Source organism: Phyllostomus hastatus, unplaced genomic scaffold, assembly GCF_019186645.2.
Source record: "Phyllostomus hastatus isolate PE091 unplaced genomic scaffold, TTU_PhHast_1.1 phas_scaffold_755, whole genome shotgun sequence".
Classification (NCBI taxonomy): domain Eukaryota; kingdom Metazoa; phylum Chordata; class Mammalia; order Chiroptera; family Phyllostomidae; genus Phyllostomus; species Phyllostomus hastatus.
In genome coordinates, this window is record NW_025334039.1 from 2,211,711 (window position 1) to 2,238,317 (window position 26,607).

At 50.9% G+C, this 26,607-nt stretch overlaps 1 protein-coding gene across 1 annotated transcript in view; it reads left to right on the top strand.

Moving 5' to 3' along the window:
• The window catches only part of SYN3 (synapsin III), a 405,562-nt gene that overhangs the window by 196,845 nt on the left and 182,110 nt on the right, over positions 1 to 26,607 (top strand). The gene's annotated exons all lie outside the window — the stretch shown is intronic.

Below are 26,607 nucleotides of genomic sequence, written 5' to 3' on the forward strand. Positions count from 1 at the left end.
CCCTACCCTTGCCACACGTTCACCCTGCCCTCTGGACCCCTCTGACCCAAACCAGAATGAACTACTACCCACTCCAGCACCAGCGCCTCCCCGGGTCAGAGGTGGTGCTGGACCTAGAGACCTTGACTGCATCTGGCTAAAAGACTAGGAGAAAAACTACCTTTCCATCTCTGGAAAGAGCAGAGTCAGAAGGGAAGAAACCAGATAGAAGACCTACCACCCCCTCCACACACACCCCCCCCCCACCCCACGCCACCTCCACCCCTGACTTTCCTGGGTGTGCGGAAGCCATCTGCCTTTGGGAGTTAGTTGTAATAGAAGGTCGGATCTGCAGAGTCAATTGTGAAGTCATTCAAAAACCGCTGTTCTGGATGTGGGGGTCAGCACAACAAAGTTACTGCTCCCGTGGGAATACACAGGGTAATTGTCTGTGATGATAGTGTTCTGAAGGAAGCAAAACCGAGTAATGGGTTACAAATGACTTTTTGTGGGGTAGGAAGAGCCAATTCTCTCTGAGGAGGTGACGTCCAAGCTGGGACGTGAACGAGAAGAAGGCTCAGCTACCTGAGAATCTGGGAGGCGAGGACCCCATTCAGGGAGGACCGCAAGTGCAAAGGCCCCGACTTGGCGAGCAGGAAGGAACTCCCTTCCCTCGTTTCCACCTTAGGAGAGAGGTTTGTCTCTCTGGGCTGGAGCAGCAGCGAGCTGGGGCTGTGCCAATGCTCTCTTTACTCCTGTGTCTCTCTGCCTTTCTCCGTCAGCGCATCCCGTTTAGAAATACGAAAAGTTTCAAAGGAAATACAACCCGAAAATACTACTCAGAAATGCGAGTGGAACCTCTTTCTCAGAAATGCCTTTCTTTGCCCCTCAGAGAAGTGACAGTGCGATGACAGAGCAGAACATGTCATTGGAAATGGTATTTCCAAGAACATTTTTAAAATTCCTTTTCATCCCTTAACGTTCTTAGCTGTAAGGAAAGGGGTTTAGTTTTCACATTTTTTTCTGCCTTGTTCCCTTCTAGCGTTTGAGACCCGCCCCACCTCAACCCGAACTATTGCCTGTGACCCCTACACTTCTTCCCCTCTCCGCATGTTTTATTCTAGCCCTTTGCTCATTGTTTCATGGGGTATGGTTGTGTTATTTCCCCGACCACACTAGAAGCACTCTGACGCCTGAGATTTTTGGCCACGCTACTTTTCAGTCTTCAGAGCACAAAATAGGGTCCCAGGAGCCTTGGGTGTAGACGTGGCCAGTAGTCCATTGCGTCTTGAGAAGTGAACTCAGGAACCCCCTCCCCCCCCACCAGGCATCGGGGTTGAATGAGGGCATACTTGGTGGGATTTGAGAATTTCGCTTATTCCTGCACAGTGCCAGTCATGTGGAAGGTTTTATAAGCCTTTCTAGACCAAATCCATTTCGGATAAGCATCTTCCGTGATAGGATAGAGGCCCTCTCTTCTCTTTTTTTCTTTTTGCATTACCGTTTTGCCCAAAATGCCAATGCTTTCTCCAAGGGGAGGTTCGCCAGAATGTGGGTATGAGGCAGATAACTTGTGCCAAACTGGAAGCAGCAGCTTCCTTATAGGAAGCATCAGAAGCATTCGATTGTGGCAGCTCCTTAATTATGTAAGCACAAGAGTAATCTGGTTGTTTCTCCAGCTGAAAGGCAGTGAAATTGTCTTTTGGTTGAGCTCCTCTCGCTCCCTATCCTAAACTGGTCCCCACAGCATCTGTGGAGTTTATCTTCCTGTTCCGTCAGGAAGTTCCCCCTAGTGTCTAACCTGAGGGGGCGACACCCTCTGCCCACCCATGTGAGGTCAACTCAGTCCTCATCTTAAGGAAAAGGTGAGCAATCTCCATGAGTCTTTGTCCGGGGGAGCCCTTCTGCCAGGGTTAGCCCCTCCAGCAAGCAGACCTCACAGCCATCCACCCAGATGGCATAGTGTCCATGGACCTAATATGTATGAATTGCTCTTCCAGGGCCACTTTATAAGGTAGATGGGGTGAACTGGGGCTAATGGTAAGGGTGAAGATGCTGGCTCTCCGTTATCTTTTCTTGGCTGCTAAGAACAATGACAAATTTATAAACCTTGGAAGAACGGAAGAAGTTTCAAAATGTATCTGACCTGTCTTCAAAACCTACCAGGCTGACCTGGTATTTCCTTTCCTGGAGCTTTTCCAGGAAAGGTGACCCCGTGAGCACCCACCCGCTTCCTATCAAGTTCCGGAAGGCTGGAATCTCTGGGAAACTTCTCATAGGCATTTACAGGTCCCATCCTCTTCCCATCAGTGGGAAAGATAAGGTTCAGACAGGTGAAGGAAGTTTCCCCAAGTCTTGTGGTCCACCAGTGGCAGAGCCCAGATTGTGCGGCAGCGCATGACCTGGCTGTTTGCTCTGTAGTCATGGAAACCCCAGCCCCTCCCAGTCCTGGGTCCGCATTTCAGGTCTATAGATGAGTTCACTTCAGAGTCTTCGTAGTGACCGATGTGAAGAATTCCGCCTGCACTGACTAACCGAATAGTTGTCTGTGACGATAATCATTACCTCTGCCCCACCGGGCAAGATGAGTGGATTAGAATGAATACAGCCCTCGACTCCTCAGAGGTTTCTCTCTTGTGTGTTTATATTTTCCCTTTCTTGTGTGTTTATATTTGTGTTTCAAGTTATTATTGAACGCCTTTTGGAAATGTCCCAAACATAGTTCTGCAGAGACACATGAAAACTTTCAAGGGGACAAAAGACACCTGGGTTAAAAAAAAACAAAAACAAAAAGTCTGAGGTTTGTCCCAAAACTTGCTGCAGAAGGACATACGTGTGTGTGTGTGTGTGGATAAGTCACCTCACCTATCCAGGCGTCGGTTTCCAGTCTTATTGGCTGAAAGATGTAGCTCAGTGGTCTTCAAGATGCCCCTTGGCTGGAAAAGTCTAAGAATTCATGGAACATTCTCAAGAACAAGGTGTTACTGGAAGGAAGACAGACCTTGCCATTTCAACAGGTTTGAGGCAAATTGAACGTGTCCAAGACTGATGGGCACCAGTCAATCTGTCAATCAACACTTATTGAGTTCCTACCGTGGTCTCTCCTCCAGGACTGAGCCTGAAAACGAAGACTGTGACACGGAGGCGGAGGCGGGACTGAGGTCTTGTGTCCGATACAGCCCCAATGTGATTACTTGTTTTGCAGTCCGTTTGCCTCTTGGGTCATACGCACTAAGAGATGAGAAAGTATGCTTTTTACCATGTCCATACGTTACTCCAAGATTCGTTGCACTCCTATACTGTGTGCAGATTGCAGCGTACACATCACCTCCTCCAGGAAGCCTCCTCTAATGTCCCTCCCCAGTCTCCATCCCCACAGCACCTGTGCTTCCTTCTTTCACACCACTCTGAACTGTAAGCCCTTTGAGGACAGGGACCAAGTGCTGGTAACAAAGCAGGCAGTAAGAAGGGGTTGACTGAGTGGAGCTGATTGGCCCCACCAGCCCCTTCCCGGTATTCAGGTGGGCTGGTGGAGCTTGTTGGCTCCTATCCCTCCGGCCAGTGCTAGGGGGCACTGTAAGCCAGAGATCACCCGTTCCCCCAGCCTGCTGTCTCAGCCAGTCACACTGCAAGGGCTGGAGCCATACAGTTCCACACTAGTCAGTGGGGTGCGGGTGCCTTTGAGTGGGTGAAGCTAACCCCTCCCGTCTGCAACAACCACAAAGCTCTCAGTCAGCATCCCGTCGGAGCCCGCAGCTGCCCACCTTCTCCACCCTCGGGCTAGCCACATGTCACCCCGAGGGGGGCAGACTGCTCTTGGGAAGAGAGAATACTTGTGAATCATGCATCTGCGGGGATGCAGGGGCTGGGAACACAGCAGGGGATGCCACGGTCCTGCTCTTCCTGAGCTGGCCTCTGGAAATGAAACCTGGAGACGGCGCTGACAACACGTGTATTGTTTCCATTGCCTCACAGAAGAACACCTCTTTTCTCTCCTGCTTTCTCGTCTCCGGACCCTAGCCACAATGCCTTCCCCCAATCCCGCAGTCCATCTGAAAGTCATTACATTCAAAATAGCCTTTCCCAAGCAACAGACAACTCTAGTCCACCCATCTGCATGAGCCCTGGCCGGACCCTCCGTGGGGTTGCCGCCCAGCTTTGGGGCATTAGGAACCTAAGATAGTAGGTACTTCAGGTTCTGTGTCTGCCACCAGCAGGGAGTAAACACCTTTCCGTGCTCCCATCTGGAGCCAATTTTGTGGCAGTAAAATTGCAGAGCATCCCTTGCCCGAGTTCCCCCCCTCCCCGGCCCTGCCTGGGAGGGAAGACCCCTCAGTAAGAGTCTCTGGCTACTTCACCTGAGCCCTTGGTTTTCACATTTCTTCCCACCCCCAGCTACTCCCAGAGAGTTTAAGGCAGAAAACACATGCACTGCACAGACACACTGTGCCCTGTGTTTCCTGGGGCAGCCGGGAGATGCGAAACAGTGTTACTATTCCAGCTCTTGCTTTAAAAAAAAAATGCTCTAATGCCTGTGTGTTCAGTCAATCATTTCTGCAAAGGCCAATATGAAGTGGGGGGGAGAACTTCTCCTTGTGTCTTAATGTCTTCCTCATGCCCGTGAAGTTCATATGTTTCTCCTTTAAAAATGAGCAGCTTCTTTGTGGTTTCTTTAAAGGCTGAATGCTGTTTTGCACGGTAGATGCACATAAGCGTGTCTCTGCCCGGCGCCCGCACGGCTTGGGAAGGGAACGGGATGGAGCGATGGTTGGTCTCCTTTCAGACTGGGCTGGAGATCCTGTTGCTGCCAAGCACTTGAACTCTTTGCTGTGGAACCTGCCGGAGCTGAAATTGACTTGTCCTGGACTACAGGGAGGGTCCAAAGAGCCTTTGACGCCACTGATCACATCCTTCCTTGAACTTGGCAGCCAAGACCACCCACTCTGGGTTTTCGCTTTCTGCCTCTCCAACTGTACCTTCTCGGTCTCCTTGGCAGACTCTTTAGGCTCTTCCCGTCACGAAAGTGTAGGTGTTTCCCAATTTTCTGTCCTCGGCTCCCTTCCCTCCCCTTCTAGCCCGCGCCCTCTCCCTGGCGAACACCATGCTCTCTCCGCTCTCCCTCCCACTGTGCCACGTGCGCTGGAGCTGGAGCCGGCACTGCAGGCAGCAGTGTCCCGCTGAGCTCCCGTCTGTATCCAGCTTCCCCCTGGACAGTTGCACCCGGTGGCCCCGTGGCTGCTTCAGGCCCCAAAGGCTCCAGACTCATTGTCTTTTCCCCTCCCTCCCCCACAGTGTTACCTGTCGCCATCAGCAGCACCGTAGTTCACCAAGTCCCGTCGATTCTCTCCCTCCACTCATCTCCCTGCACCCATCTCCTTTGCCCCATTCCCACCATTTCTGGCTTGGGTCAGGCCCCCCAAAGACCCTCTCCTGACCATTTCAGGAGTCACATCATTGGTCGCCCTGCCTAGCTAGAGTCCTTCTCCACCAAATCCAACTTTTGCACTGCTGCTCCCGGAAAGTTTTTCAACCGTAAATCGGAAACCATGCTGTCCTCAGCTCCCACTGAGTCATTTGTTCTCCATGGCTTGCTGAACAAAGTCTCGCACTGCAAAGAAAGGCATGCAAGGCCCTCTGTGATCTGGCTCTTCCCAGGGCCCCAAAGAGGGGGACCGTTCGCAGAGAACACAATGTGGTGGCTGCCCCCGAAGCTGTGCGACAGCAGGCCTGTCCTTGTTCATCTCTCCCGACCTATGTCCTAGTTCCCGTCTCCCACCCCTTCATGTTCCAGCCGTCCGTTTCCTGCCTGCGAGGCTTCGTGCGCGCTGTGCTCTTTGCCTGGAACCCACTTGCCAACACCATCTCCCCCACCCCCCTCCATCACCTCTGTCAGGGTTCCTTTATCTTTCAGGATTCAGCTGGAGTCATCTCTCTCCCCTGGAGCACTTGTTGACCTTGGGATGACAAGCTGGGGAGGATTTTTAAGACAAGAAGAAGGAAGGGGAACTCACATTAGTTGAGGACCAGCTCTGTACAGATCGCTTTCCAACACAGTAGTTTCTCCCGTGCTCACAGCCTTAAGTGATAGGTGCTATATATGCCCATTTTACAGCCAAGAAAAGCAAGGCAAAAACAGAAACTCAAAAAGACATACACATCCCCATGTTCATTGCAGCATGGTTGACATTAGCCGAGATAAGGAAACAGCCCAAGTCTCCCTCAATGGATGAATAAAAGAAATTGTGGTATAGGAACACAGTGAAATATTATTCAGCTGTAAAAAAGAATGACATCTTGCTAGTTTTGCAACAACATGGTTGGACCTCAAGAGTATTATGCTAAGTGAGATAAGCAAGGCAGAAAAAGACATATGCCATAAGTTCTCCCTTACATGTGGAAGCATAAAAAATGAAATACAAACAAGCTCATAGATGCAGAGAACAGATTCGTGGTTGCCAGAAGTTTGGGAGTGGGGGGGCGGGGGGGGCAAAAGATGTCAACACATAAAAAGAGAGAAAGAGAGAAAATAAAACTGAGATTCAAAGATGTTAAATTTCATGTCAGTTTCTTTCAAGCTAGGAAGTGGCAGAGCTGTGGTTGAGGTTCAGAGGTCTCTTTCCAAAACAGCACTCTCTCTCTTGGAGACTACAAACTCACCATCCACTTAGGTTCTTTGAGGTGTCAGAAGTGCTGGTGATTTTCCTCTGTCTTTCGGGGTCCCGCAGAGTGCCGAGAGCTCTTGATCATTGTATGGTGCAGCCAAGCAGGGGAGGGAGATGCAGGGGGAGGGAGACACAGAGAGCTTGATCGTCAGGCGAGCGAGATGCTTCATGCCCTGTTCTGTGTCTGGTGTGCAGTGGGGAAAAGGCAGGGGAACGACATGGCGGCAGCTTCTGGAGGTGAGGTGTGGGTCTGCCCTTCCTTCCTCAGACTTTGGGTGGATGCCACAAGAAAATTACATTTGTATTACAAAGCAGGGGCCCAGAAACCCGAGGCAAGCTGATAGAATACTGATCAGTACGTTTTAACAGCTATTGTCTATGGCTTCATTTCCTCCTGAAATGTCAAGACGGAGACTGAGGTAATAATACACCAGGTTTTTGTCCCAGTCCTGCCACACACAATAGCTGGGTGACCTTGACTGAGTACATCAAGGAGCCCCCTTTCTTTGGATGTAAACCAAGGGGGTTGGATTTTAGGATTTTTCAAAGCTTCCCGGTGGAATATTCTGGAAGGCAGACTGACCAAGAGTGTGATGGGGGACCAAAGCCTGTGATGTCAGTAAATCTGGGGTTTGATCCTTCTTCACTTTTTCCCTGTGACCTTCAACAAGTTTCTCAACCTCTCGGAGCCTCAGAAGTCTAATGGTAAAATACAGGAGAGAGTCATACGTTACAGGATCTTCACGAGGGTCCAACAAGGTGTGGCGAATAAGGCCCTTGGCCCAGGGCCTGGCACTCAGTGAGCTCCTGCTGAGGGCCTGTGTGTACCAGGTGTGGCCCTACAGGTGTAGAGGTGACGAGACCAGCCCCTGCCCTCAGGTGGTGTTATGACTCGTGTTTACTGAGAAGAAGTGTAATCCCATATCGCTTTGGACCATGTAAGTAATACCCAAAGACGGGATGGGGAGACGGAGGAGGGAAAGAAAACCAAAACTTGGTAGAAATAGCTCATTCTTACAGAGTGCCTCCTGGATCCTGGGCATTTCTCCGAGTGGTTTGCATATATTAATCAAGACTAATCCTCATAGCAAACGCTGTTAGATAGACGGGATTATCCCCACCATCCCTTTATTCTTCAGATCTGGAAACAAAGGTAAAGAGAGATTATGTCATTCGCCCCAGAGTGCATGGCCAGAATGCCGCAGGGCTGGGGTTGGAACCCAGAGCGGTCTTAACCGCCCTGCTAGCCTGCTCCTCCTGGAGAAAGGGAATGCGTGGACTCGAGGGGCAGGTGTTCAGTGTCTGTCACCAGGTGGGGCTTCCTTCCCAGAATGCCTTGCACCCACTGGGCAAGGTGTGGGACAACAGGAACCAGATACGGCCCCTATCAGAAGAGGCACTTGGCAGGGCAGCGAGTACATCAGCAGGCCTCCTGGAGAAGGATATTCAACGGAGTCAGTGTGATTTCCAGCCCTTGGGATGAGCACAGAAGCTAGAGTCAGGGCGCTTGTTCAAGTCCCATCTCCTCTACCTAGGCCTGTCTCAAACTGAAGGCAAACATCTAATTCACAGAGGTAGTTTCCAGGATTAAATAATAGCGTACATTGAGTGAGCCAGGCCCGGTCCCATGTACTTTACGTGTATAAATTTATTTAATTCTCACAACTCTGTGATGTAGGGGTTGTATCACCATGTCCAGTTTTTCGAAAAGAAAGCTGAGGCACAGAGAGAGGGTCAGTAATTTGGCCAAGATCACACAGTAAAGAAGCGGTGGACCCAGAATTCGGAGTTCGGCGTCCAGTTCTGTGCTCTTCACCACCTCTCTGCATTCCGGAGATTGGTGGAAAATACTTTGCAGACACTAAATGACACTGTTATTCTGTTCTCTCATACCTACATCTTAGATCTTTGCACACTGTCCTGCTGGCCTGGAGTGCCGTTCCTTCTCACGCCTGGCTACCTCATTTGTCCAGAGGGGCGGAGAGCAAGGCCCCGGAACCCCGGGTGGTACACTAGAGCCAGCTCAAGGTGGCTTGTGAGAGCCGACGGATACCTCTCCAGAAAATCTGCTAGTCAGTCGCTAAGTGCAGCCACTATTAAAGCATTAGTTATACAAACATAATTAATTAAATTATACTTAAAACAAGGGTAATAGATACTTAAAACTCATCACTTCCTAATTACTTTATTACATTATACTCTTATCTGTGCTCTTGCAGTCACTTCCAGCCGTTGTATCTATGTGGTGGAAATATTGTACAATGGTGTGCTAGCAAATCTTCGCTCGGTGACATCACACCGGAACTTAAGATTGTCCGTGATCAGAGCACTCACATTACAGCAATCGGCAGATGCTGCAAACCAAAACCAGGACGTTTGGTCCTGGAGAGCTAGTTAAATGTGTACCAGTTCACCATTTCCTAGCTGTGTGACCTTGGACGAGTAACTTTTCTGTGTCTTGGTTTCCTCATCTGTAAAATAGGAACAGCATGGATTAGTGCCAGCCTCACAGATTTTGTGAGAAATGAACATGATGACGCAGAAAGCCTGGCACAGAGTAGCCATCAGTGAATGGCCACTGTCCATATTATTATGAAGACAATATTATTATTTGGCACCATCTGCAAGGGGCCTTTCCTTCCATCCACGCAGGGTGTCACCCATCGGAGACTGCCTCTGCCTTGATATTCATTCCACCGCTGGGACTGCCAGTTTCCACATCATTTTCCTCTTTATAAAGTGAGCTAAATTGACAAAAATCTAATTGAGTTTTCTCTTCTGAGCACTTAGCACAATGCCTGACACACAGCAGGTCCTCAGCACACTGTTAGGTTGGTTTCGACTGTTAGTGAAGAAAGAGTTCGAAAGCTACTGGGAAAGCAGCACTCAGAAACCAGAGGCCTCTGTAATCACGTTACAAACTTAAGAATTCTCCTCCGCATCTAAGCATTACTGGAATATGGTGTCTGAGGTTCGTGCATTGGGAGTACCTTATAATGAGGTCATTTTGGAATTTCAGGGACTAAAATCCCCCCGACTTGGTGCCCAGATAGACCCACCACACACGGAGATCTGTTTTAGACAAAGTTCCCGGGGTGTATAACACGGAGCCCCTATGCTAGTTCTAGCATGTTCTAAGTAGGAATACGGCCAGCAATCTGCAGACTGCTTGAGGGTGTTTGAGACTGCTTCTGCCTCAAGTATGCAGGGGAAAAAAAGATCTTGGTGTCACATCAACAAACTCTGAAAGAGATTGCACATACCTGGCCTGGGAGCCAGGGATTGAAGGCTGATCGTAGAGAAACAGGAGGGAGAGGCTGAAGGCGTGTTGAAAAATCAGTTTTTGGGTCTGTTGTTCCTTTGTAGGAGCTGATTGCTGACTTATGCAACACCCAGCAATTAAAATGGCTGGAATGCTTTACATTTTTACAGTAAAGTGAAGGCGGCTAGGAGGCCCAGAGCTGGGGTGGGCTGGAGAGGTGCCCAGTGATCCTACCCTGACTGCCCCTTGGCCTGGCAGAGGTGGCTGGCATTTGCCTTGGGCTGTAGTTTGGGGGGTGGGGGAAGAGGGAGGAAGTCACAGCTGTCAGGAGTGGCGTGCACTGCTGTCCCCCTCCCCTGGTCAGGTGCATGGAGGTGTTCCACGCAGGTGCAAGCTCGGCATGGACCACCCACCTTCTGGAAGTCTGCACTGATTCGTGGTGATGCCTAGGAATGATAAACAGTGATAAAGCTCTCTTTCATCCAATACCTACTTTGTGCCAGGCCCTGCACCAATAATGTGACATATATTATCCAATTTCAAGAAAAATAATCAGATCCTATCACTCTCATGCTCAAAACTCTCTGTGGATTCCTGGTGCATTTAAAATAAATCCTAAATGCCTCTGCCTCCATACCCTGCGTGATGTTGCCCCCGCTGTAACGGCCCTTGTGCCCTCCCCTGTCCCTGGAGCTCCCCGTGTTCCCACCACACTGCTGGCCTCCTGTTCATTCTGTCTCTGAGTCGAGCTCAGTCCCTGCTCGGGGCTGCCCCGCCTCCTCCCCATCCTTCCCCAGGTCCTGCCATGGCCAATCCCTTCTCGTTATTCAGCCCCCAGCTCAGACGTCACCTTCTCAGTGACAGCTGCCCCAGGTGAGTAGCACAACCATCTCTGGTCACTCATGCCTCCCATCATCACCTTTCTTCAGCTTCCTTTTCTCTTAGTATTTATCACTATCTAAAAAAATCTTTTTGTTTGTTTATTTCTGATTTTCATCAAATGGTAGTTCCTTGAGGTCAGGGCCCTGGTCTGTCTTGTTAACTGTTGTATCTGCAGTACCTAGGTCAGTGTTTAATAAATATATGTCAAGATAATGAATCTCCACAACAATCCAACGTATAGCCATCATTGTCATCACCTTCCAGATGAGTCAACTGACAGCTCAGGGAGGTTAAATCATCTGCCCAAGGTCATCCCATAAGAAGTGATGTCACCGAGGTCTGTCTGCCCCTAAACCCGTGTTTTGGAATGGGTATACACACCCTTCCCCATGAACAGCTACACTAGAAAACCATGGGAAGATAGTATCTGTATTTCAAGGGAAGGAACAAGAACACAAGGCTATATGAGCCCTTTCGTAGTATAATGATGGCGGTACCAAGAAATAAGAATGTAAGCACTTGATGGGAACCCAGGACACTGGTGTTCTAGTCCAAGTTCAGCTCTTTGTGTGAACTTGGACTAGATAGTTACTGTTTCTGGGTGGGTTGTGTGCGTGCGTGTGTGTGTGTGTGTGTGTGTGTGTGTGTGTGTTTTCTTTTGGAATGTACAGAGAGCGTCTGCTTTCACTTCCCCAGGGGACAACTGCATGACGGTGTCCCCGTACTGTCCCCAGACGGGAAGGCTGGTGTATTGCATGGATCACTAGAATGGAAACCACACCTGGGGAGAACGGTGTTCTCCCTGACCGTGTGTGTGCCTGCCCGGGGGTAACTTCAGGAACAGGCAGCTGGGTTTAAAAGCTGGCTTTTGAAGGCCGTGGGGTGCTCAAGGGTGGGCAGACTGCCCTGTCAGTGTCCGTGTGCTGCCTCCCTGATAAACGCGGCCTGCCCGGCCCGGCCTGGCCTCCTGGCCCCGGAGCTGACCCCAGCACGCCCGCCTCTCCAGGCCTCACCCTAGCCAAGCAGGGTCTGTGTCCTTCCTCGCCAGGACGTGAGCCGCATCCTCTTCCCACCCGCAGCTTTTTAAGAAATGTTTTCTTTTGATGTACCTCCACCTTACAGAAAAGATACAGGACTAGTTCAGAGCATTACCAGATACTTTTCATCCAGATTCCCCCAATGTTAACGTATTACTACATTTACTTTATTTTCCTCCTTCATTTCCCCTCTCTCTCTCTGTCTCTCTGTCTCTCTCTCTCAAACACACACACACACACACACTTGTTTAAGAGTAAGCTGCAGACACGATGCTTCTTCAGCCCTAAATATTTCAGTGTGTGTTTCCTAATCACAAGGCGACCACCAGCTTTTTGCTGTGTGGAGCAGCTCAGCCCATGGGAGTTGCATTCAAACCCAACCCTGCCTCTTACTGCGTGCTTTTATGCAGAAGATTTCACTCCTCTGGACCTCAGTGTCTGCATCCACGAATTGGGGGCATCTACCTCACAAGGCTGATGTGAGCATTAAATGAGACACCCCCTGTCTAGAGCTTGTCGTGTTCTCGGGGCACCAAAAGTGCATGAGAAGTCATTGGGAGTGTGTTTTGCTAGAAGGCTGTATATTTTTGGTCCCTTGGAAGTGGTCTGAATTCCTAGGATTTCTTCTTCTCCTTCGTAAGGTCAATTCTCCTAAGAAAAAAAGACAGATTCTGTCTTTTGTTCACCATGTTTATTGAGCACCTGCCTCGGGTGTGACCCTGTTCTGGGAACTGAGATGCGGCTGCAAACAGGACAGATGCAGTCCCCGCCCTCACGTTTGCGCAGTGGAGACAGACAGGGCGGGGGGAGCAGAGACAGATCACCCCAGTGGGTTGTAAACGCAATGAGAAACAGACACCCAAGCGACCCGGGGGCCGGGGATGGGGGCGTTCTGCTAGATCCTTTTAATCTGAGAAAATACCTTCAGGGAAAATGTCAAACACTGTTTGGTTTTTCAATGAATGTTTTTATTCATGCAACGCGTCCCCCGGGTGGGGTGCATGAGAGTTTGAGTCCTCCCATGAGAACCTAGTAACGGGAGCACACGCTTGTCTACCAACTTTGCAGCTATTACCCCATCAGCCCCACTCCCTGTGAGGTAGGTGCTGTTAGCCTCATTTGCTAGATGAGGAGACTGAGGTTCAGAGAAGCAAGTTCGTTTGCCTCCCTGGAACCACAGTGTTGACCCCTTCTTGCTCACAAGGAAGAAAACAGCACATTTTAATTCGAGGAAAGAGCACTGTGTCGGAAGGCGCAGCTCTCACCTGGCTCCGCTGCTTGTGAGCCGTGGAGTCTCGTGTAGCCCTCCAGGGCACAGAGCCGTACCGGGTGGTCCCTCATGCCCTCTCCCAGCCCCCACTGTAACGGGTGAGTCCACCTGGTCTTTTTCTTCTTCTGCCTCGTCTTTGAAAAGTGACACAAAGAGGGAAGAGAAGTAGGAGGAAAAGAGAGGAGTTGTAGGTATGACCTGCACTAGGTGATCACACCTTGAGCCAGAGAGTGTGTCTGTCTCGGAGAGCGGGCAGGCACAAAGGGGACAGGGGACCCCTCTGCCTCACCACAACGCAGCACAGGCTCAAGCCCTGCTCTCGTGTGAACACCCGCACTCGCTCTCCTACGCCACTTAGGAAAGCAGTGACGCTCTGTACGGCCGCATCTCCTGCAGGGTGCCGCGATGCCTGCTGTAGGACGCCGTTCCACTCCAGGACTCCTGTCTGGGGCCAGCCGCTGAGATGCCCGAGCATTCCCAAAGCAGGGCAGAAGGGGATAGAGTTACCATTGTGGTTAGTTGACTGTACTAGTTATCTCTTGCTATGGGGCAGTATTCCGCACACCTAGTGGCTTAACACAACATACATTATTATCTCATGGTTTCTGTGGGCTGGGAGTCCAGGCACGGCTTAGCTGGGTGCCCTGCAAGGCCACAAATCTAGTGTTGGCCAGAGCTGCAGTTTCATCTGGGGCCTGAGGAAGAATTTATTCCCTTGGTCATAGGATCATTGGCAGCATTCAGTGTTCTGTGGACTCGCTTTCTCACTGGCTACGGGCTGGAGTTCACCGTCGGTGCATTGCCGCACGACTGTCTTCCCAGGCAGATCAGTCTATGGCAACTTGCTTCTTCAGAGCCTGCAGGGGAGAGGGCCCCCTCCCAAGATGAGCACTGCAGTCTTATGTAATGTGACCATGTGCACATCATCACGGAGACCCTGTCACCTGTGCTGCCTTCTGTTGGTCAGAAGCATGGCACAGGCCCTGCCTGCACTCAGGAGGAGAACTGTGAACACCAAGAGGAGGGGACTGTGGGGCCACACTGGCCCACCCTCCAGTCAGACTGATCAGGATGTTGAAAGCCCCAGAAACCAGGGAGGATGGAGAACAGTTGAAAGCACTTGAAACGGGAAAGAGGACCATAATAATAATGATAATAACGTGCACTCATATTGCTTTAACTGACAACTGTTCACATGTGAGCTCACTGAACCTTCATACAGCTCCGTTAGGTAGATACTGTCATCATCTGCGTTTTACAGGTAAGGAAACCAGGACACAGACAGTTCAAGTAACATGCCCAGCTGACACAGCTGCTGAGTAGTATTGCTGGGAGTGGAACTCGGGCAGTCTGTCTCTTGAGTTCACGTCTAGCTAGGACTGTCCAGTCATGAGAAGACGAGGTTGAGTTTCCCTGAAAAGACACTAGGACCAAAGGGTACAAGCTACAAAGTGGTAGATGTGGGGCCTCTCAGAAGCTCTGAGTCCAGATTGCCAGGGTATCACTACCAGGTACTGAGGAGCAGCTGTCTAGGTTAGGCCTGGCAAGTGTGCTCCTGGGCACCGCAGTCCCCGCCACTCTCTGTTGCCTCTTCAATCTAGGCCACAGGTCTAATATCTCTCATACTCCTTTTTTAAGGCCCCAGACTGTCCCCTGGACTCCTAGGCCAGGCATTCCCCGCAGTCACTGGAGGATGCAAAGGAGGAGCTGAGCCTTAGTGACCATAGGAGAAGCTCAGCAACTAGAGGAGGAGAGCCCAAGGACTCAGATAGCAGAGGGTCAGCCTCTGCTGTGAACTGAGACCAAGCCCCTTGCCTCCCTTTGTCTTTAGCTCCCTTACTCATGTAATGGCTTTGACAGCTTCTGGTCCCACTGGTCCTCAGCTGGATTCAATGAGATCCTGGAGAACGGCCTGACTCCTAATATCCTCAAGGCCCAGCCCCATAGACTGAAGGAAGCCAAATTCCTTGTGTTAGCACTGTAAGACCTGAAACCCCATTTTTATTCCTTCTTATTATGGAATCTTCCTTCAGCGATGGTTTTGAAGGAGAACAAAACCCAACCCTTGGAGGAAACAGGAAGGAGAGGACTCGTGGAGGGAAGGCTTCGTGGTGAGGGAAGGAGCGCTTCGCGGATGCTTTTGTTCTGTTTAAAAAGAAAGCTATTCTTCAGGAGAATGAAAGAAGGAGGGAGAGAAACATATTGTGCTGTACATCCAATCAGAACTTTAACTCTCTGCTCCAGAATCTCACAGCAGCCCCAAGGAAAAAGAAAAATGCACCAGAATATGAGCTGGGAAACCCTTAAGCAGCTCTTGTGCCTGGGCCCCACCTCAGCTCATCAATAATAACAATAATAAGAAATAACACACAAACAAAATAAAGACAGACTCACAGATAGAGAGCAGATGACAGCTATTGGGGGGGTGGGTAGGGGGTGGAGGGACTGAGCAAAAGGGAAACAGAACTCATAGAGGTGATTGCAGGGGGCAGGAGAGTAAAAAGGGGCTACATGGTAATGGAAAAAATACAATATAAAAATCAAGAATAAAGATAAGAAAATAAAGTCTTGAGCCACGAAAAAAAAAAAAGTAACACTCAAGTAGCACTTACCATATGCCAGGCACTGATATACGAGTAAGTACATTATTATTAATTCCTTAAGCCTCAGGCCAGTCCAGTGGGGCAAAGACGTTATCATATCCTATTGGATAGGTGGGGAAACTGAAAACCATAGAGGGTAAGTAACTTGCCCAAGGTCGCACAGCCCAGTAGCAGAGCCAAGGTCTAAACCTGTATTGTCTTGCTCTAAGATTTCTGCCCTTAACCAAGACTTAGACCCTCACACACTGACTGAGCAGTTACACCGGCAAGGCAGCACGCTAGGTACCACAGCGGCGAGAGGGCAGAGACGGGAGGCCCGAGGAAAGCAAGGCCCTTAAAAGTTGAATCTCCCAAGCTAGTCCACCTTGTGGCTATGGGACCTCAAGCAAGACTGGGCAACTGGGTCTTGCAGGTCTTGGTAGTTCCAGTGCCTTCTACAGTTAAAAAGCAATTGATGGAAGAATGGAGAAAGGGAGAGAGGAGGGAGGGGAAAAGGGAGGGAGGAGGAAAGGAAGGAAAACAAGAAATAGAAGCAATAAAACGAATAATGATCACAGCAGCTAGCTCTTACCAAGTGTTTATTATGCCAGGCAGGGCTCAGCGTTTCACCCACACTATATCATTGCATCCTCATAATAACGACCCAACGACGTGGTTAACATTAGTACCTCCATTTGGAGGATAAAGAAACTAAGGAATAGGAAGTTCAGTAGCTTGTCCAAGGTTACACAGCGTGTAAACTGGGGAGTCGGGATCCTGACCAGCTGGTGCCATGTTAGTGCCCAGGCTCTTGGTCTGTAACAGACTCTGAATAGTTGAGGTAAAGGTGTAATCCCTCCCATTTGCAGCTTACTTTTGGTGGATTACAAAATTCTGTGTGGTGAAAACTGCCAAGGCGTGGGGAGGTGTGAAATGGAAACCAGCCCCATGGTTTCCTCGTACAGCTCCTCCGTCTGGCCATCTGTAACTTTACTCCCCAGGATACACTCCCGAGACACCCACCTTACTCACCTCCTCATTGCCCCCAGGGCCAGCTGCAGCCCGTGAAATTCCAGCCCTGTTCAGCAAAGCACAAGCCAGGTGCAGGGCCTCACACCTGTGAGCTGGCCGCTGCTTCCTTTGTACCCAGGCAGCTAGGCAAAGGGGGTCAGAAATCAAGGCAGAAGGCTTCAGGGTGCTCAGTCAGGGCACGCCAGTCCTGCACTGCACTTGGTCTTGCTGGAGGCAGAATACAGAGGTTTGCTCAGCCTTACGGTGAAGGGGAGCTCTTTGTTCCGGCTCCCTCTGCCACGTTTGGCTTTGCTGCCCTGGTTATCCAGTTGCAGAATGGAGTGGTATTTGCCCAACCCGTATCCTCGCTGGTACTAAGGATTAAAGGAGTTGATATAGACGACATCACCGTTGTAAGCTTCAAAGCGCATACAGCTGGTAATCATATTTTTCCTACTAACGCATTTCCTGGGAAGGCAGTAAGTCTTGGGGGGATGGGGGGGAAGCCTGGCCTGAGAGTCGCACAGACCTGGATTTATTTCCAGCTCTGCCACTAGCCAGCTGTGTGTCCTTGGGGCAGTCATTACACTCCTGTGCCCGGAGTTCCTCTCCTGTGAAATGGGAATAATAACGCCCCCTTCAGAGAGGCGCAGTGAGGATTACAGGAGACAGGGCCTGGCTCGTGAAAGAAACATGATGAGGAGTCTCAAGTCATTCCACGTCTTGCATTCACAGCCGCCCACACTTGTCCTTCTCTCGGGGCAGCCTTGGCTGACCTCCAGGACCAGGTCAGAACTCGGTATATTGGCTCTTGATGGCACGCATCACATCGTACATTTATTTGGATGACTATTTGATTAACATCAGCGTCCCTGGCTAGCCGTATGTAAGTGGGGACTCTGTCTGCTTGGGGGCATCACTGTAACCCCAGTGCCTAACGCAGGCCTGCCATCATAATAGGTGCTCAATAAGTATTTGTGGAGTGAACTGATGAAGGAAATGAGGAGGTAGCACCTCCCAGAACACTGGTGTACTCCATTGACTTGGAAGGGACTGAGTGTTACCAATACATTTTTGTTATTATTAGTGAAAGCCCTGGAGTTTATTAATTTCAAGAAATAACTAGAACATGTTCAAGATTGTCTTTAAAACACGGCCATCCCCTTTTGCTTGCTTTTCACTTGCATTCTCGGGCGGGGGGGGGGGGGCGGGGGGGTGCTGCCATTCAACGTGAACTCCCTCATTGTAATCCCTTGGGAATGTTCCCTCAGGCAGTGTCGTCTGTCACGTCTTGATCTAAACAAAAGGTTGAAGAATGTGGTCTTCTGTTCAGAGATCCCCTTTGCCTCTGGTTCTGGTCTAGAAAGTTCGGAAATGAGAGTGGCCTTGCAGCTCCCTCAGATGGGTGAACATTGAAAAGCTAATGCTCCTAAGGTCCCAGGGTGACAGCGTAGAGCCATCTGCTTCCTGCCATAGAACTTCCTGCCTTGAGATCCTGCTTATCAGTCCGTTCGCTCTCCTGAGTGTCTTGACCAGCCGGGACCGATGGGAGAAAAGCCTTTTCCTCCTGGGGCGGCAGCCTGCAGCCCTGGATTGTGGCACGTTTCACGCTCCTTTATAATAATTCAGTGTTTCTCACCGGTTTTAGGTGGCGTGTCCAGGAGCTTCTTATCTAATAGCTAACTTTTCAGTATGGCATATAGTATTTTTTTAAAAAAACCTTAATTAACAAATAAAATCCACATGTTCATGGATATTCTTACTTGGTATAAATCCAAAGCTGGCATTTTAAGTAAGAAAAACATGAGTCAATTCAAAGAAAATACTAAGTAAATATTTATAGTAAATTGTTACAAGAAAATGGCAAAAATCATGCACGTGAAAAGCTAATGTGTGAGTTTCGGAAAAGCAGCAATTATTTGTTTTCTGGTCTCTTTTCCCATTAATCTCTAAGTTCCTTTGGGATAAAAACTGCCTTTTATTCTTTCTATCCTAAGCACTAGCACAGGACCTGACGCATAGGAACTCAGTAAGCTCTCTGACTGTGGGGTGCATGGATGTAGAAATGACGGACAGCTGAATGGTGGGACTCGGCATCTGGGGCTCTGGCAAATGCACTGGGGTTGGGGCCTTCCCAACGCATGGAGAGCAACTGTGTACCAAGCAAGGGCCCTTCTCCCTAAACTGGTTTCTGTGTGATAACAACTGGTAAAAGGAGGGCCACTCTGGCTCTAGGCCATGAAATGAAATCTCCCATGCCCCAGTGTCAGCCTCCCCTTCTTGGGTTCGCCCCACATGACAGAGTCGCCAGCTGCCTGAAATGAAGGCGTTGCTGAGAATCCCGATATCTACAACGAGGGTGCAAAGGGCACGCTGGACAGAACACGCTCGCTTCACAGCCTTGGTAGGTCACTGAATAACATCTCTGAGCCCGTCTCCTCTCTGTGGAAGGAAGGAGTTATTATAGAAAAAGAAAGTCTCTGATTCCGGGAGGGGCGGGTTCTGCATTGGAAACCCACAGGGAAGGCAGATGGGGAGGGGTGCCGACGAGCTGGTGCAAAGCTGGGTTCAGGCTGGAAGAACTGACGCCGTGACGTCCAGGGACCATCTGCACAGTCAACACCGTGTGTGGCTCCGGGTGGGGACAGCTGTGAGGTCATGCATGGGCACTCACAGGTTTAGGAACTTTCCTGTGTGTGCCTGAGTGGCAAGGGGTGGCTTCTGCCAGTGGGGCCCCTACCTACCTCTGAGTGATGGTCATGGCAGCCTTGCTCCCATTGTGAATTCTTGTGCCTCTCCCTGGGACCCCATTTCACGTTTACTGAATGCTTTTCATGTCCTCCGTCCCATCTGATCCCCATGGGATCTCAGAGGCCCCTTGGGTAGTGCAGAGAGAATAGGAGAGAGGATGTTCACCAAGATTTGAGGCCACGTGGCTCAGTAGAAAGAATGCCTGCTGCATTGGCTGGCGTGGTTCAGTGGACTGAGAGCCAGCCTGCGAACTGAAAGGTTATGGGTTCGATTACCAGTCAGGGCACATTCCTGGGTTGCAAGAAAGAGGCAACTGATCGATATTTCTCTTGCACCTCAATGTTTCTCTCCCTCTCTTTCTTCCCTTCTCTCTAAACAACGAATAGATAGGTAGATAGATATCTAGATAGACAGATAAAAAAGAAAGAAAGAAAGAATACCTGCTGTGGGGCAGAGAGTGTCCTAAAGGTGGGTCAGAGGATTGGACTTGGAGCCAGACCCCTGCTTTCAAAGCTCCACCAGGAGCCAGCCGTGTAACTCTGAGAAAGCCGGATCCCTTCCTGGGCCGTAGTGTCCTCCTCTACAAAATGGGACAACAACAGTGCCTGCCTCACAGGGCTGTTGTGAACATCGAGTGAACACTCTCTGGCCCATGTTAGGTGATCGTAGTTTATTACCTCGTAGGTTGTTTTGAGGACTGACTGAGATAATGGGTGCGTTCATTTCCCGGGGATGCCAGAACAAAGGACCAAAAACTGCGTTGCTTAAAACCACAGAAATGTATTCTCCCACATTTCTGGAGGTCGGAAGTCCAGAATCAGTATCCCTGGGCTGAAATCCAAGCTGTGGGCAGGGCTGTGCTCCCTCCAGAGACTGTAGGGGAGAACCCCTTCCTTGCCTCACCCAGTTTCCGGTGGGTGCCAGCGGCCCTCGGCTTGTGGCTGCCTCTCTCCAACCTCTGCGTCCACCCTCAGGTGGCCCTTTCCACGTGTGTACGTCAAACCTACCTCTGCCTTCCAGTTTATGAGGATGCACGTGGCGACATTGTGGGCCCACCCAGATAATCCAGGATCACTTCCTCATCTCAGTATCCTTAATATAGTCACATCTGCAAATGTCCCTTTTCCAAATAAGATCATATTTACAGCTTTCAGGGATTAGGAGGTGGATGTTTGGGGGAGGAGGCATTTTCCGGCCTATCGCACGGCCCTTTTTAGAAAAGACGAAGTTTGCGGACCCTGTTCCAGAAGGACAGGGAAGCTGCTCCCAGACCAGCCAGCTCCCACCCTCCGAGTCTGCCTCCTGCAGGCCCCTCGGCTCCCTCTGCGTCTGTCTCTGGCCCGGCCCCGGGTTCTCCATTCCGTTAGACGCTTCCTAGGGCCGCCTGTGTCTCCCTCACCCCTGCCCCACTTCTCCCTGCAAAGAAATAGAATAAAATAACACCAACATCTGCAACATTTTTTGTCCTGCTTTTATCTGCCCCTTGGCCCAGGGCTGTCCTCGGGGACAGAAAGAATGAAAGTGGTTTTTAACAGGCAAGTTCTGTTTTCCAGAGTGGGACCCTTTCTTCACCTTATGTTTCAGGCCTGATGGCTTTTCCAGATGTCCGAGGAGGACTTTGCCCCGTCCTCCCTGGGCCGAGACACTCTCCAGGCATCCTAGGGAGCCTCATGCAAATGACCAGCCTTCTGGAGGTGGGCAGCCCTGCTCCCCAAGCCTCCTGCAGATCTGGCCCCCCCCAACCCAGCAGCCAGCTAAGACAGGCACTCTCCCTCCCCTTTCAAAGTTTCATCGTGGAAAGAGAGACATGCTCGTTTCCGGGCGTCCTCGTTGGCTGGTAAAACTAGAACAAATATGGTGAGAAATGAACCTTTGCTGTGGGAATAAATGAATACCACCCAAGCAGGTAATTCTACAGGTAATCTGCTCCACACAGAATGTGCGCTTTTTGCACAGTCCCCGAGAGTGAAAATAAATAAAGGACATTGTTCACCTTTTGGTGGGGGGTTTGAAATGGCCAATCATGCACACTGAGTATGGGCATCAAAGTTGTGTGACCCTCCCCTGCAAGGGAGACAGGCAACTGTTATGTCCACTTAAAGAGGGAAACTGAGGCTCCGAGGGATCAGGTAACAGGCCTAACTGACATCAGACAGGTAGTAGGCGGCAGACTGGGTCCTGGAGCCCGTCCCCCACCCAGTGTTACTCCCACCAGCCTGGGCGAGGCTTACTGTATAACAGAGGCAATGTGTAGGCTGCTGAGAGCCCGGCCTGGGAGGGGAGTTAGGAGGCGGCGTCTGGTGTCTTTCTGTCACTAAACCTGCTCATGAACGTTTTCTCTCAGATACTCGGTGTTTAGAATTTTTACAGCTGTGTGTTGGACAAATTCGGGGGGCAGGATGGTTACATAAAACAATAGTAAACAACAACAATCCTTTAATTGTGCACCTACTATATGCCAGGCACTGTTCCATGTGCTTTACATGGATTAACTCATTTAACCCTCACAGCATCCTCAGTGCTCTTATTATAGCCGCTTTACAGGGAGAAAACTGAGACATAGGACCATTAGGAACTTTGGTTCAGGGCCACACAGCTATTGGGTGGAGAATGGGGAGGCCCAGGAGTAAGGCAGTTGCTACATTGTGTATGTGGGTGAGGGGAGATCTCTCTGACTAGGCGGACACGTGAACAAAGGCAGAAACAAGAGCCCTGTGGACATCTAGAAAGGTTTTTAGGCCAAGGGAACATCACGTACAAAGGCCCTGAGGTGGGGGCCTCCTTGGTGTTTAAGGAGCGGCAAGCGAGCAGAGGGGGCGAGGGGGTGGGCAGGAGGTGAGGTCAGAGAGGGGGTGAGGGTGGACAGTGGAGACCACGTGGGACCTTGTAGCCCATGGTCAGGAAGCTGGCTTTTGTTCAGAGAGAGATGGGGAAAGAGACTGGTGGGGGCAAGGGCAAAACTAAAGGGCAGACGGAGGCCATTGTGGAGAGAAATGATGGAGACTTGGACCAGGGGGCAGCCACAGAGACGGTGAAAGGTGGTCCATTCTGGGGTTTTTTTTTGGAAGGTGTGGCTCACAGAATTTGCCAGTGGGTTGGGTGGGAGGTATAAGAAAAAGAGGGAAGTTAAGGGTATGACACCAGGGCCTTGGGGCTGGTCAGATAAAAGGACTTGCCATTTATGACGTGGGGAACGCAGGATTGGGTGGAGGGAGAAAAGAAAGAAAGGGTGGGGGGAGAGGTAAAGAAAAGTACAGATGCCCAAAGATCTCTCGGAACTGCATACGTGAAGTATTTATTTCAGTATATGAACGTTCAATCTGGGAACTGGGGGTCAGAGCCCCCTCGGCACGTCCCTGGTCTGGGATCTGTCTGCATTACCCGTCGTTGGACAGCTAGCACAGACTCTGAAGGAAGGGTTTGCAGGACCGGTCGGCCGAGAGCCCTAGACTGAGCCTGCACCTGGGGGAAAGCTCCAAGGCCTCTGGCTCTTGGTGACAGGACAAGAGTGGGAAAGCCCCATGAAGGCAGGGACCGGTTCCCCGGGACAGCATCCGGTCGCCTTAGAAACAGCATTGCATGGGGGTGGGGCTGGCTGTCCCGGGCCTGGGGAGACTCTGAGCTGCAAAGATTCCAGTCTTGGTTCTCACTCGCTGTGGGAGCTTGAGGGAAGGATTCCCCTTTCCTAAGCAGCAGCTTCCTCCTCTGTAAACGAGGACACCAGTGCGGACCTCCCAGCGCTTTCGAGAATGTCACACCCAGTCAGCGCGTAGTTGCGGGCGGGCGGGGGTGGGGGGGGGGGCCTGGGTTCCAAGCATTGTTCCCAGGGCCGGGATTCCTCGGTGAAGAAAGCATCCCACGTTTCTTCTTCCTGGAGCTTTCAGTCTGGGTGACGGGGTCAAGAAAAGCCGCAAGCACAGAGCCTGGGGCCGGGAAAGCACAGAAGGTGCTCAACCCATGCCACGCCCTCTCTGTCTCTTCCCCGACGTGGCTTTCACAACGGCTGTACCCCCCGCCAGGCCCAGCCCTCCTTCCCGTGGGTGGCAGAACTGTAGGGCCCTGCATACCTGCCCACTAACCCCCTTATCCCCAAGATTCAACCTTCCACGATTTTCAGCAAAACTCCCTGAAAACACAAGCTCTTCCATCTGGACAAAGAGCCAGAGGAGGAAGCCTAGTGCTGGGAGCCTCTGGGTCTCCTGGGAGGACTGGAGCCTCCAGCCCAGGAGGTGCTGGGCACAGACAACGCTGCTGTCGAACGAGGCAGCTCCCTGGGGCCCCTCTCAGGCCTGGCCCCTCGCCGCTCCTGGACATTCTCCCCCGGAGCCCGCATTGGACGCATGAGCTCCAGTCACTTAGAAATGCAGGACCGCACACTCAGTGGTGTATGATTCAACACCCATCTGCTTGGCTGTGCAAAGGGGTGCGCCACCCCAGGCCCCTCCTGCCCCTCCCCTTCCTCAGCCCTTTCCCAGGCCGGTTCCTCTCGTCCGCATGCTGGAGCTCTCTCCCATGTGTCCAGATGTCCCAGGGGCCTTCCTGCATGTGTGCACCCTCCCAGCCATGTAACCCTCCTCCGCTGCCGTCACCCTCTCGCCCGAATGGGCCTGTCATCTTCTCATTATCCGCTCTGCCCCAGACCCAACTTCTCCTCCACTTTCCTGTTTCCAATTAAACCCCATCCTATCAGGAATCCTAGGCGACTTTTCCTGTGGTCGCCAGGGAGGAACATGACAGCCCGGAGGGAGGCGAGGGGGATTCCCACTGGCCAGCCCCGTGGACTTGGCCGGAGTGACTCTGAGGACGGGTTGAAAGCTGTGGAGACCCCAGGGGCAGATGGAGTGGGCGAGCTAAGCCTGTGGTGGGTGCGGGGCAGGGTGCATTTTCCCCCCTCGTCTCGTGATTTCTTTTCACAGCTGTGGTTCCTTGGAGCCCTAACATTCCAGTTCCCAGAGCTAATTTTAGGATCTGGCTTGTTCTAAGTGACCCTAGCCCCCGCCTTTCCCCTTCACTTGGCGAATTCATTCCAGCCCTCTGGCTCACACAGTCCGTACTCGCCCACTCTCCTCTCAAACCAGCGAGGGGGAGTGGTAATCCAGGTCTCCCCACCAGCTCAGAGACCCTCAGGAAGCAGGACTCCGAACAGAGAGGGCTGGGCGGGAATCCTGGAAGGACCAAAGCAGGCGGGGTGGGGAAGCACTTCCTGCGGCCAAATAAGGAGAGGATGTTTATCACATCAGTCAGGAGGGCACAACTTTCCTAGAACCTTAAGAGTGACCGTGACGGAGGATGAAGGAGTGGGCATGAGAAAGAGGACACACAGGTGGACGCCCGCCATTCCTCTTTGTCCAGGATTTACACGGCACAGGAACCTGGGCCCGCTGGACTGGCTCAACGCAGAGACTCACTGGGCTCTCTAATCACGAGGCAGAAACCGCATTGTGTTTAAAACGGAAGAGACAGGTGTCATCTCCTCCGTGGCTCTAATTGCACAGTTGGAAGGAAGCACTAAGTAAGGTCCAGAGACCAGGCATGGCTTCCCCAAGGTCAAGTCTGAGAGTAAGGTTATGTGAAGCCAGGGCCAGGGCCACGACTAGAACCTGGGCCTCCTGCCCCTGAGCTCAGGGTTCTGTCAGACGCCAGGCTGCCTTCAACTCTGGTCCTCGCCTGTTTCTTGTCATTTGAGAGCAGGTCACCTCTTCCTTTGTCACCTTCAGCAGTGGCTCTGTGGCATGCCTCCCCACCGACCTTGCTTTCTCAGCCCAGCCTCTGCCCGCCTCCTTGTGGAGGGTGGTGACGCGAGCCCTTACAGAGAAAGGGGGCCATGCCCTGGGTACACTGCGTCCTGGTCTCTGCCAGTTCATCAGGAAAGTTGATTAAGAACTGGGTCCTCCACGCCACATTTTGGAGGCATCAGGTATCACAAACCCTGCGTGCCCGCCAGCAGCAACTGTCACCTCTCACATTCTTCTCTGCCACTTGAACTTGCTTTTTCCATGCCTCGTTCTCCTTCCGCCTTGCCTTTCAGCCGGATTCATTTTCTTACCCTCCACTGAGGGCTTTCCTCATGTAGAGGAGGAAATAAAAGGTTCTCACAGAAAACAAAAGGTTCTGGGACAGAATCTTCCAATGTCTTCACGGGAACCCTCCCAGCCACTCTCTTGATGTGTGGGTCCCCAAGGCAGTGCCGCGAACAGGGTGCAGACAAGACTGTCGGGATCTGAGTCCCACTCTGCCTTAGTTTCCACATCTGCAAATTGGGAATACATAGTGTTGGGCACTTATGAAAATTAAATGAGTTCACATCCTATATACAAATGTCAAAATTCATCAAGTAGTATTCTTAAGATTAGAACACTTTGTTAATTTACTGCATATACGAAGTCTATCCAGAAGGCATCCAGCCATATAATATGACAAACAGAGATATTTCTTGAAGAAGATACAAGAAACATTGTACACAAGACAGTGATGCCTCAGTCCCTTTCAAAGCAGACAACTTGGGCCCTCACACAGTTCTACCAATCACCATCAGCTGCCCTGCCGTATTTTCCTGAATCTCATTGATGGTCTGAAATCCATCTCTTCCCTTTCAAAGGTGATTTTAGTTTGGGGAAAAGTCAGAAATCGTAGGGTGCTAAATCTGGGCTGTAGGGGAGCTGAGTCACCTGGATGACCTGATGTTTCACCAAAAAGCTATGCGTGACACATGATGCGTGAGTGAGTGCATTGTCATGAGGAAGCGGCCAATCACCAGTTGCCCATAGCTACGGCCTTCTGAATCATCTGAGTAGTTTCTGTGGAGGAATGTTCAAGCTTAATGCAAAATTTGATGCAGATTGGTTGCTCTACTCAGTCGTTTTGAATGTGATCACTGCCCAGTACACATGCTCACTCAGTGGTGCCTACCGCCCCCCTGACTAGTCCAGGGAAGTTGTCCTGGTTCACGCACGTGCATTCCACCCCACTCTCCTCGGCTGCCAGGTTACCTCAACATGGTGGAACCTGTTCTCGTTATACTAACAATGGCTGGACCTTTTCTAGACAGACCTCGTGTGTTACACTTTAAAGAAGGATGAAATGAGCTCATACATTTCAATTAGCTCATACATTTAAAGCATTTGTTGTCTGACACTCAGTAAATACTGTCGATATTTATTGTCGCTACAGT